Source organism: Pinus tabuliformis, chromosome 2_2 (genome assembly GCF_031772625.1).
Source record: "Pinus tabuliformis cultivar Carrire ecotype Pingquan chromosome 2_2, CPIR1, whole genome shotgun sequence".
In the NCBI taxonomy this organism is placed as follows: Eukaryota; Viridiplantae; Streptophyta; class Pinopsida; order Pinales; family Pinaceae; genus Pinus; species Pinus tabuliformis.
The window spans coordinates 878,997,900-879,011,675 of NC_142300.1; positions in this window are offsets into that span (position 1 = coordinate 878,997,900).

Below are 13,776 nucleotides of genomic sequence, written 5' to 3' on the forward strand. Positions count from 1 at the left end.
AGTGATGGGTGCAGCATGATGATGAGGTGCATCACAGTGAGGTGCAACATGGTGATGGAGTCACCTTGGAGGATCAGCTGAAGTAGTATGTCTTCACCTGAGTCCAGATCAGCTACCTCATGTGACATCTTCTTTGAGAAGATCTCTGCTCTTATTTTGATAAGTCAAAATGTTGACTTCTAATGTATATGTACTATCTCTCTCTAGTGAACTATTGAAGAACATATAAGAAGAATTGATCAATGGTTTCCTGACATTGGGGTTTGTCCCTGGCTGGCACCACATCTTGTGTCCTCTTGTCTTGGCTTGTCTTCTGCAATTTATGTTTATGTTCTATCTACATTTTACTATCATGCTACATGTGATTGCTAATCTAGAATTGATATTGAACTAATATGGAAAATTGAACTAAATTTTCTATCAGCATAGAACATACCTAAAATTAACAGATTTCGTCATGTATTTATGGAGATATGAATTTATTTGTATTATTGACAATTTGTAAAGGTTAGCCAGCAAGAAAATTACCCCCAACTTAACCTCAACGTTGCATTTAAATAGAGGATACCTCAAGTCATTTTAGGCACACATGATCTCATGATCTCTCTCCATTTGTTTCGGTTTATCCTCTATCAAGGAGTACGTAGTGGAAATAGTCATCTAAGAGAGTCCTAACCTCAGTCATGAAGGAGATCTAGTCGTAGTTGAAGAGAAGCCCTAGCCGTAGATCTAAGGAGCCTTAATGCGCAGCTAGAGGAGGAGCCCTAGGCCACATCAAAAGGATCCCTAGCCACAGCAAGAGAAAGAACCCTAGCCGCGACTAAAGGAGAGACCCAAGTTGCAGCAAAGGGAACCCTAACATAGTAAGAAGAAGCCTGAAATAAGCATGAGAATTTCAGGTTACAATGCAATGATAGAGGTTGTTGCTAGGAATGGGTTAAGGACTATTTGAAAGGCGGGGGAGCCGCAATAATAAGGTGAGGCAGTACGTTGAAGAGATTTGTACTATAGGCTCAGAACAGATCAACATAGGGCTAGATACATATGCGGATTGGGTGATAGAAAGTGTTGACAACAAGGCGAGTTCTTGTAGGCTAGATATTACTCCATTGATGGAGGACCGTAGGCCTAACTTGCTACTTGGTTAGGTGGGAGGCCATAGCCAGCAAGAAAGGTTGTTCTAAGGGTTTCATTAAGGGTAATCAAACCAAACTTGGACAGTGTGGTAGTGGTGGAGTCTCACCTTGGTACACCACTAATGAGCCTCATCATTGGGTAATGATGTGGGCCTTAATACACCTCCAAGCTTATTAAAATAACTCTTCTCATAATTCCTTACATGTTTTAATTATATTTTTCTTAATGAGATGAGTAAAAGTAAGATGTATGTCTAATGGTCTAATGTGCATTGATTGTAGGTCTTTGAGAGAAAATCATGGAAATTTTGGCTAACTAAGGGCAGAAACTCGAATGAGACAAGGAGGAGAGATTATAGGAGATAGATCCTCCTCATTAAATCTTCACTCATTCAAATATTCAACAATCAAATCACACTAGCTCGAAGTTGCAAGCAGTCAAGTCATGGAGGTCATAGGCAGTTGAGCCAATGACAGTTAAGAGCCAATTCATCTTAAGTTTGGGAGCGAATCCACCATAGATTTAAGGAAGTTGTTGGAGACTTAATTTGTATAAATAAGGAGGCCTAATGCCTCATTAGGATTCAGATTTTTTATGTAAGAGCATTAAGCATTTTCGAGCTCAAACTTTGTGGAAAAACATTGTTATGTAATTTTTCTGATACGATAATGAGAATGAGCATTGCCTTGATCCAACACTGAGTTGGCTCTGAGGGCTGAATCTCTTGGGTTATGGCCCAACCCTAGCAACAGAGGCTCCTCTTCTTCTACTTGCATGTTTAGGTTATTTCATAGATCAATTGTCGGATTGGTTTTAGCATTGTTTCATTGCAAGTAGTGGTGAATTTGATAAGTTTGCTTCCATTTGTGCATTGCAGAGTAGTAGCTTTAGAGGGATAAATGAATACCAAAAAGAATGATAACAGGTGGATTTGGCCTCACTCCTCCCTTTAGGGACCATGGTTTGAGGAATAATTCCTATTCAGCCCCAAAAAGACAAAATTTTGATTTCTTATGGAATTTAGGGTTTTCTACTACTTAGTCCAACATCTTTTCAATTTTCAAGAATAGGTTTCAATTTTCATTTCTGATATCTTCAGCTTTGTATTAGATATCATGGTGTTTCACAATATTCTGCAAGTATTTCCTTGCATGAATTAGGAAACTAAATAGTGAAATTTTGTTTTAAGTTGATTAGAAATCTTCCTTGTTTGATATGATTTATGGATAAATGTCAGTAATGTATGTATTATAGGAGTTTCAATCTCATGCCAACAACCCTAGCCTAACCTCATCCATCCATGATCACCAAAAGCCACCAAGTCTCTCAACCAATTCTTCATTCCATAAGAAAAACTTCCCAGGTTTTTTGAGCAAATCCAACCATCTTACAAACTTTGGGTTGAGCTCTGTGGAAGTCCTAGCCACTCCCTTGCCTCATCGTTCACCTTCACTAAGCCCTATACCACCTTCCAAGTCACCCCTATTTCTCTCAGCTGGATCCTGTAGGAATACAAGGGATCTTGTAGGAGCATTAGGACATCCTGTAAGAAGCATTAGGACATCCTATAGGACGACCTGTAGTGGCTTGTTTTGAGGTCGATTTGTGGAAAAAACATCCAGGAAGATAGGAAAAGACCCCTACTCACCTCCCAAGCCATCTGACCTTCCATCACCATCTCTAACCTACCTTCCACATCACCAAGAAGATTCAACATTAACATTTTCACAAAAAAGGACAAAAAGGAAAAAAGAGTTATTGTTTTCATTCATATGCACAATAGTAGAATGTTTGGTTATTTTAGATTGCATGCCAAGGAAAATTAGGATTACACGCATATTAGCTTAGAATTCTTCTGAAGAAAGACCTCTTAGCAATTAGTTAGATGAGTGGTGTGTTTAAAGCATTGATTTCAGTCTTTCCTTACTGCAGTAAGCAATATTTAAATTCTCCCAATTAGTGCAAATTTCCCTTTTCTTCATTAGTAATCAAACTCCTTCTAAATCAATAGAATTTTGGTTTGAGAAACCATAGTGGTTTATCGCCAGCTCAACAGTGACAAAGAGTGGACCGATCTCATCTTCTTGTGTATACAACACTGTCAGCTCCAATTTTGTACAAACCCCGGGTTGATAAAGTAAAGTTGGAAGCCCCAAGAGTTGCAACATTCTTGTTGCAGTACTGGTGTTCATCAACCGCAACCTAAGAAGGCATGCATTATTGACTATGTGGAGAATGAGGGTTGAAGGTTGATGCCCTAACTCTTTAAGAAATGAAAACAAGTGCAACAAGAAGACAACAACATTCTCGAAGATGTATTGGGTCAAGGTTTGACCATGTTTGGCTCAGTTTAATGAGCATCCTATTGGTACCATATGAATGATCTTCAGAGAAATATTCTGTCGTGTTTGACCAACATTGACTTCTCTGGTCAAGGCTTTACTATTGTTGTGATAAAATATTAGATTTGTATATTAGTGGTTCATCCTTCTGCCGCTGAGACACAATCATAGGGTGAGTGGTCCAGCCTTCCCTTAGCGATTTGTTGTGTACAGGGTGAGTGGTTCAGCCTTCCCCTGTGATACCCCATGGCAACATGTAGGCAGGATGAGTGGTTCATCCTTCTCCTGCTGAGACATCCTACCCATGTAGTCTGGGACTGATGGGAAGTACCTCTCATCTAGCCAATGAGTAGGGAAATGAGGATAAGGACCATGGTACTATTGATGGACGCATCGTGTACTACCATACTCCCTATGCTAGGATGACCTATATTGATCTGTGATCAATTGGAACTAACTTTGGGTCAGTAATAGTGGTATCAGATGTTATGTTTTATTTGGGACTGACTTCAGGTCAGTAAGAGTGGTATGAGACACTCTCTTTATATGTGACTAACTTCGGGTTAGTAGAGAAGGGAATGATACATTCTCAATCACTACTTCTTCTTCATAGTTCAACAGAGCAGAGAAGAGAAGAGTAGTGCAGAGGAGTGCATTGATGGAAAAGATAGTACCAATTGAGAGATGGATTAGAAAATGGAGTTCTCCCTAGTTGAGAGGGAGTGTTAAAATTGGAAACTAGGGCCAAACTCCATGTGGGTCACCTCATTTATGGCAACTGATATTTTTTCTTGGATTTGTCTCTCCGAGAGGTGTATGATTGATCTAAAGATCATCCAATTCTGACATTTATTTATGAGATATGAATTTATTTGTATTATTGACAATTTGTCAAGGTCAGCCAGCAAGCAAATTACCCCCAGATCAACCTCGACATTGCATTTAAATAGAGGAGACCTCGAATCATCTGAGGCACACATCATCTCATGATCTCTCTCCACTTGTTTGGGTTTGTCTTCTATCAAGGAGAATGTACTAGAAAGAGTCATCTAAGAGATCCCTAACATCAGTCATGAAGGAGATCTAGCCGCAGTTGAAGAGAAGTCCTAGGCATAGATCTAAGGAGCCTTAATATGAAGCTAGAGGAGGAGCCCTAAGCCGCAACAAAAGGAGCCCTAGCTGCAGCGAGAGAAGGAGCCCTAGTCGCAACAAAAGGAGAGACCCTAGTCGTAGCAAGAAGAAGCCTGAAATAAGCATGAGAATTTCGGGTTACAGCTCAGTGATATAGGTTGTTCCTAGGCATGGTTTCAGGATTGTTTGCAAGGTAGGGGAGCTGCAAGAATAAGGTGAGGTAGTACGTTGAAGAGATATTCCCTATAGGTTCAGAGTAGATTAGGATAGGGCTAGATACATATGTGGATTGGGTGCTAGAATGTGCTGACAGTAAGTCGAGTTCTTGTAGGCTAGATAATACTTCATTGATGGTGTTTGTAAGTTGTTTGATGGAGGACCGTAGGCCTAACTTGCTACTAGGCTAGGCCACAAGCCATAGCTAGCAACAAATCTTGTTATAAGGGTTGCATTAAGGGTAATCAAACCATACTTGGACAGTGTGCCAGTGGTGGAGTTTCACCTTGATACACCGTAGCCTAAGAAGTCCTGCATTATTGATTGTGTGGAGAATGAGGGCTGAAGGTTGATTCCATAGCTCTTGAAGAAGTGACATCATGATCCAGACTTAAATAGGAATGCAACAAATTATAGAGATAACCATGTACACAAAGATGCAGTGGAAATAATACTTCATTTCATTAATGGAAAATACTGAAATATGCTCACAACCAGAATTGGAAATAAACCAGCTAGGGCGATGGTAGCTTATCTCTGAGAAGAGATGTGTGGCTACTTGCCTCTGAACTATTCTAAACTATGTTATAATGAGGCTTGGAGGCCTATTTATTGTTGAGAAACAATGGAAAACCCTTAACATTCCAAAACCTAACCCTAGAAGATGAAACGCCAACTTGTGGACCTCGTTTCTGGGTAAGTTGGTACATCAACTTCCTGGGGTCGCGAATTGGTCATATTATCTCTGTTTGACATGCATGATAGCCCGTTGGAAAGATCTCTCCAAGGGCTACAACAAAAACGATGATTTTTTGTCAAAAAAATCGTTGGCTGGTAGATTTCGCAAAAAACGTCGTTTAGGGCCTCAAAACGGCTCCGGAAGTTTAGGACCCGAAAAACTGCTAAAAATAGTAAAATGTGCTACAATTTAGGAAACTGAAAAGACTGAAAGAGACAGTTGTGTGGGTCCAAATGGGATAGGTGGGTGGCCACCAACATCCACCTGGATCACATCAAGTGCATCACGAAGACAACAATGTTCTGGGAGATGTATTGGGTCAAGCTTTGACCATGTTTGGCTCAGTTTAATGAGAATCATGTTGGTGCCATATGAATGATATTCAGAGGAAGATTCTATCTTGTTTGACAAAAATTGACTTCTTTGGTCAAGGCTTTACTTCTGTTGTCATAAAATGTCAGATTTGTATATTAGTACTATCTCTCTCTATGCTAAACTATTGAAGAATATAAGAAAAATTGATCAAGGGTTCCCCACATTGGGGTTTGTCACATCTTGTGTCCTCTTTCTTTGGCTTGTATTCTAATGTTTGTGTTTATGCTCTATCTGCATTTTACTATCATGCTGATGTGATTGCTAAACTGGATATTGATATTGGGCTAACAAGAAAATTGAAGTAAATTGCTCTTAAGCATAGAACATACCAAACATTTAACATTCGACCTGTGGGGTTTACTCTCTGCCTGGTTCACTAGCCCCTTCCATGCTATTAGGTTTATTAGCATTCAAAACATGAATGCTCCTGACTTGTAGATTTGTAGAAAATCCATCCAAATACCAAGCCACTCATAGGCACCAACATTGTGGAGAGTAGATCTAGTATACATATCAGTCAATTCAGCAGGGGGAATTCCTTTTGTAGCTTTTGGAAGTATATTTATTTTTGTAGTTTTCTAAAGTATACATATCTAATTATATCTCGTATACATATAAGTCAACTCAAGAATTCTCAAAGGTTTGAAGTGCAGAAATAATTCTCCCTGCTATCAAAGGCACTACTATAAGCATACATGTACCAAAAGTTGAAACAGAGACAAATGTGGGCATAACATAGAAAAGAAATGTTGTGATAGTTGATGCATAAACGTATTTTTATAGCCAACTACATTATGCTTGCCTCAAAATTTTTATATTCCGAAGAAATCTTGTCTCCCAAGCCTGCAATTTTAAGATCCTCCTAATTTTTAATGTCTCCGATGTGGCCTTTGTACTGTTGTCTTTTTATTCCGTGATTTTGTTTTGAAATTTTTGTTGCAATTTTGTAACTGTGAAATTTGGCAACATAATTGCCAATGAGGCTGCCAACCCTGAAAGTGTTTTCAAGCCCAAGTTCTGATGTAGAATAATGAAGGTCATAACAACTTGAAGAGGTAAAATCCAAATACCATGCATATGCCAACAAAAAGCTCCAACATTTTGAACATTTGTACTCTTGTAGTTGATAATTTGTCCACCTGTATGCTTTTGTCTTAACTAACGAAGAGCAACAATTCCTTCTTTTATATAATAGTTGTTAATGTTGCTTTAGTCCGTGAAGCTAACTGGTATTGTTTGTAATGCCCTTGTCGTTGTGACAAGGATCCTAATACCTTTTCCATAAAAAATGCACAAACTAGCACATAGCCTTGACTTTCAAATTGTTTCTTTCCATCTAAAAAAAGTACAAAGGCACTTATAAAATATGGACCTACATATGATGCAGAAGTTTCCAGTGTTGGTAAGGATGCAGTCAAAAGTACTTCCTTCCAGAGAGATAGCCATAAGATTTTTGCTAATGACTCAGTATGACCTTATACTGAGCTTTATCACCAGTGTACTCCTTTATGGATAATAACTAAACTCTGCAAATGGACCTCATTTGTCAAAAGTGAACCTAAATGTGAATATGTTTTATACTATGCCTGCAATTGTCAACTCTTTTTGTGCCTTTGTCTAAGAAAAGTTGAATTTTTATTTTGTATGAGCACAATGATGACTCGGAACTCTGTCTTGTGTGTCAGTGTCTGATCTATGGAAAAAGATAAATATAGATTTTAATCCCTCTTGAATAGACTGTAAAAAGTTATTGGCATTGCATGATGTTGAAAATAGTTAGGTGGATTAGTGCAGAGCTTAAGAAGATATTGAGTTTAATGGCACAACTGACACCATGAAAGAATCTTTGGAACAAGTGGTGGAGTAGATTGTGCCTGAGCAAAGGGTTGCAAAGATGTATATGAATTTGGAAAAGACCCCCATGTAATGGTGAGTAAACACATCAAATCAAGTTTCACTCATGGCATGATATGATAGAGATACTTAATGATAAAAGCCTACCAGAAATTGGGGCTCCACTAGGTAATGACATTTTGGAATCCAGTTCTGTCAACCAGCCCCTACAATTCAGTGGTACTTCCAATCCAAAGGGATACATGTATTACTATGAAGTCATTAGGAGATATAGGAAGTTCCTATTTAACTATTGGTTCATAATTTTATGCAAACCTTAGAGCAATTTCTAAAGAAGTGATATCTTGAGGTAAAAATCCAGTGGCAGACAACTAGCTAGGTTGAATTATGAGAAAGGTTCTACAACACTTTATATAACACTACAAGGAGGAGGAACAGAATGCAAGTTTGATAGGGTTCATTTGGTGTTTCCAGTAAATGGACCACCCATAAAGTCTAATAATAGGATCCCCAAAGGAGTACCCCTTCAAGGAACTTTGCCATCTGTGGTATAAAGAAATTGATTCCCTTTTGAAACTATTGATAATGTGGTAGGTGGTATTTCTCTGGAAATGAAAAGTATTGATCTCCTTGTTGTTTTGCGAGTTGTTGATAGTGTATGGGAAGATGGTAAAAATAGTGGGGAATAAGATAGATCTGCATTCTATTTAAAGGATCATTTTTCAGAATGGAATGTGTTGTAGTGTAATTAAATCTGCATGTTGTTCCGAAGATTTCTTAATCAAATAGATGTGCAATCTATTTAAAGTTTATTTCCTTCCAAACTTAGTGAATATCTAGTGTTGGGTTGTGCAAGTGTGCTTGATATCTAACTTGGACGGATCCTAGCTGGTGTAGAGTATCTAGTGTTGGGTTGTGAAAGTGTGCTTGATATCTAACTTGGATGGATCCTAGCTGGTGTAGAGTCCCCCTGAGGGTCCACTCAAGCTCACTACTATGTTATTGCTAATTCACTAATTTTTTTTGAAGCAACACTAGCAGTTCTAGTTCCAGTAGTATATCTGGTAGTATACCTAAGAGCATATATATATATATACATACCTAGCAGCAGAACAAATAGAGTAAGTATATGAACCCTGAACCAAGCTCGCATCATAATTAGCCTCTGTTAAGGAAATATCTCCACGTGTTGTGGGAGTCTCACCACACCAAAAACATCTTAGAGACCCTTGTCATGACCAGGTTAGCCCTGTAACTTCACTGCCTTCTAATGTGTTTGGAGGTTGTTGTTACCACTAGATATTGGTTTCATTCATTGTTCACAGGTAGCAAACTTTTACTACCATATTTTGTTGAGAAATATCAAGAGCCCTGAAGGAGGAGGGTAGGGTCAAGCCTTGCCTCCATGTACTCGAATATGGAAAATAAATGTAGCCTTGTAGCCATTTTCCTAGTCCATGTTAAAATTGCAATCAACCCACATTACTTTCACTGGCAAGTATTTGAATGCAAAGCTAATGTAACAAAAATTAATAGAAAATACAGTGGCAAGCCCATTCATCTTGACATGACAGTATATCCAAGCCTGGTTTGGATGACACTTAGACATATAGCTCTTGGGACTGTAGAAGCCTCTATAAGGTCTCAAAAATGCATGTGAGATCGAATAAATTAAGTATCGTGATGTAATTGGAGGGTGGAGGGGGTCAACCCTATCGAGACCTGGTTCTAGCCAAGAAAACCATCAACAAAATTCTCACAATGCTCTAGAATCTGGATTGGGGTTTACTAGACTGCAAGGAGGACCACTGTGCAGTCCAATCTAAGTTTGGGAGGAGAGTTGTAGTCTCTGGCTCAGTTGCCCAGAGATATGTGTCTATCACTCTAGCTAACCTTATGTGATAATTCCTGAAATTGTTACTACGTCCAATGACTACATGAGACACATCTTCTTAAGGTGTAAGGATGATCACGTATTGATAACACTTAGATTTCTAAAAAAATTGTATACAACTGTGTGATATAGAATATATGAATACATCTATGAGTGTTGTTGTATTGATGTGTATGTTGGTGACAATATATCTCTGAGTGTGTGCTTTTCTCTATCTTATTGTTCTAAATTCTCCAAACTCTGCTTCATATTATACTTTGTTCTTATGGTAGTAATAAATTGGTGTAATATTACTCATGGCAAGCTTGATAACATATAAACCATACTAGATGGTTTTAACTTTTAAGGTAGTTGAGGTTACACAGACATACTTTTGTGACAAATGTTTTGGGTCACTACTATGAAATGATTGGTTATTTTCCTATGAGGTCTAGAACTCATGATTCTATGGAGAATCATGTTCTACAGATTAGTAACTACTTACAGGGCTTGTTAGGTCCCATATATGTATATATATAAGCTGGAGAATTTCAATAAACCTTAGCAGTTTTTGAGTACCGGTAAAGATGATGTGAGTTCCTGTCCAACTCCTGTTGACCTAGGCACCATATTGTGTTTGATGCTTTCTATTTATTTTGTATTGTGCCAAGACTTGACATGCTATTGGATGTGATATAAACATATATTTTTTGAAATCGCATACATTGTTCACCAATCTCTCTTAATAGGCATTACATAGGATGAATTGTATTTGATTAGTCTCTCTGTCTAGTTTGCTTAAAAGTTGTCTAATTGGAATCCTTGAACTCCTGAAGTCAACATGGCGAATCTTGGGCATTAATCAAATTGTCCATGATATGTGCTATACACGTATACTGTTTCAGCAGGTTTAGTTAGATTCAATCTAAATCTATGTGTTTTATATGTGGTTATCCAAATTGTTGGGACAGGGCAACCCTTTTTTTACATTCAGTGCCATCATATGTGCAATAAAATGATGGACACTGATGCTTTAGTTTCTTGAAAACTGTTATCAGAGGATCACACCTATTTTCTACGGTAGGGTGCCTCTTTACATTCCTAAGGCAAGTAGCATGAAACCCATCTCTTTTGGAAATGGTGCCTCCCACTATTTATGTAATCATTATTTATCTCACTTGTTCTTTCACGAATAATGCCATTTTATTATTATTTCATAAATAGATGTGTTATGTTGGGTTTATTATGTTGTTCTATCAATGCGTGGTCCTTTTTTGATAATTTGTGGCAGGGGTTTCTTGTTTTGACACCTTCAAGCAATAAGTGAAATTTTTATAGGGACCACCTCTAGTTTTAGGTGTTGCTTACAATTTTGGATAGAAGATACTGGTGACAACCTTTCGTTAAACTTTCTTCAGAGTTGGAATAAGAACAATGGAGGTGCAATCAATACAAGTTAGTGTTACTACCTAGTGCTAAAACTATTAGGGGGTGCCAAGATAAAATTAAAGTGAACCTAGTCCATATCAAACTATACCTTTGGGAAGATTATGGGTCCAATTTTCATTTCAGTTGATGAAAAATTCAGAGATTCAGCCAATGCAAATTCCCTCTACCGGGAGAGACTAAAAGAAACATGGCTTGGCAAATTGAGCATACCTCCACTAGTAGATCCAAATAAGGGGATACTTGTTACGTTCAGGAAGGGGAAATTTATATTGTTATAGGTTGAAATTACAGAGAAGTCAGAGCAAATATCTTAGATATAGAAAGTACATTGTTGTTATATATGTGCAAGGTCTACATAAGAATGCCATAACTTTTGATGGGAATATATATGTGTGAAAATTATAGGAAAATTTGGATAATCTTTGTAAATGTATTGGATTGGGAAGTTGGGTTTTGGGAAAGCCCTATTTTTACTAAGATGTGCTTCACATGAACCTTAATATTTCTAGTTGATTTAAGAGCCGCTCTCTAGACCAGTATGGTAGAGATGTTTTAATGTCTTGTCTTATCTCGTCCTCAAATCATTTTGACTCGGTCAAACTACATAAAAAAACCGGGGTGGGAGGAGGGTTGTGTTACACAACAGGGGGACATGGGGGTCAAATGTGATTGACATGTTTACACCATTATCTTGTATATGCAAACAATTTTCCCTTGTGCAGGTGTAAGGCCCTTAGTAGACATTGTTATACTTATTCTATCCCCAATCCCCACTATCTCCTCATGCAATGGATCCTAAACTTGTAACATGCTTTTAAATATGATATTCACCATTAGTATGAACATTTTCATGGGGTTTTGAGGTTGTTTCTATGGACCTATCATATATGTGAAGATGCAATTGAATGAAAAATGTAAGAAGTTGAGAATATGGAGAAGATTTGCAGGAAACCCTTCTCCAAGACTTGAAAAAAATCGCACATTTTCCACTTGCAAACCATCACCTTGTACCTTCAAAATTTACTCTCCAAACCTACAGTAACACCCTACAGGACTATCTTTTTTTTCAGAAGTTGATTTATACCACTTGCAAACTAACCCCCAAGGTCACAATGTCTTGTACTGTAGCTTCCTTTGTAATGCAAATCTTTGAACTTGATCTTAGAGATTTAAACCTCCCCCTTTGAAGTTTATGGTCACCATCAATTTCCAAGTAATGGTATTTATCTTGGGCTTAGTGTACCACTTGTTGGATCAAGGATGCTATCATTTATTCCTAACTTGGAACAATTCTATCTCTCCTCATATAACAGAATCTGGATTGTGTTTTTGCACTTGCTTTTGATGCAACATTTCTTGTTGATTAGGCTTTACATTTAACCAGGGTGATGTGAATAACTACCTAGGTTTAAATTGAATATGCACCCATGTGTAGTATGATGTCATTTTTTCCCATGTAACAAAGTTTGAAAGTACCCCACCCTCTGATCCTGTAGGCAAGGGTAAGATATTTTGTTTATCTGTTTTTGACTAAGTGGAGTGTTCACTATAAATATTGATGTTTCAATTTTTTTTATATAGTTTGTTTTGAGAAAGTATGAGTAACAATATGAATAATTGTGAAAACTCACATTGTAACTTCGTTGGAACATCCAAATATATTTCAAAAAATTGAAGTAAGAACATGAATAACTATGAAAATATATACACAAGGAATTATAAATTCGTTTGAATATCCAAATATAGTAATTTGTGTATCCAAAATTGAGCTGTTGTAAATTGATTTGTATACCTCATGCCTATAATTGATTATGTATGTATGCAAATTTATAAAGCATAGGTTCATCCATATATCAAATTTTCTGATGCACTTTGAGTTGTAGTAGACTATGGGAAACCTCCTCTGCTAGCACCAAAAGACTGTGAAGCTTGATCATAGTACTCTTTCCATGCTTTATTGTGTGTTAAATGGGTTGTTATTACATATGTCCTCTCCTAGGTGCCTGCTTGCCAAAACCCATGAATCATGATAGTGGATGGAGGAAACACTTTTTTTTTGCAAAGCATGTGGAATTACAAAGGGATCAGTGGGTGGAGGTGTGTCTCTAGGATCTCCCAGATGGCTTGAGACTGGTTTGATTTAACTGCAACAGAGGGTATGTGAAGAGATAAGGATGACACACTATGAGTTAATCCCTGAAGTTTGAAGTTAGACATTTGGACAAATTGGATTACCTCTTTATTGATTTAACTTGGTGAAAGAGAGACATCTATTTCTATTGCTGCATTATGAGACTCACGAAATTGCGTAAATTAGGTGTGTGTTTCCTGAGAAGAGAGAGACATTTGTTGCTGCATTATGAGACTGAAGAAATCGCCTAAATTGAGTGTTACCTAATAAGGGGATGAGGTGGAAGATATGACTAGGTTGCCTGATAAGACGAGGCAACTTCAATTTTTAAAATCCATAGGCAAATTCAGTACATAAATCTATTTTCTCTCATGGAAGCTATGGGATATTTAAAACTTCAGCATAGAAATCTAATGGCTTTGGAATAATTGGTGAGAAACAAACAAAAAGAGTGAGTTCTAAATGTTCAAATCTAGAATTGAGATTGCTAGGGTCTTGTATTCCAATTGTATTTGTTCAATCTCCAAAG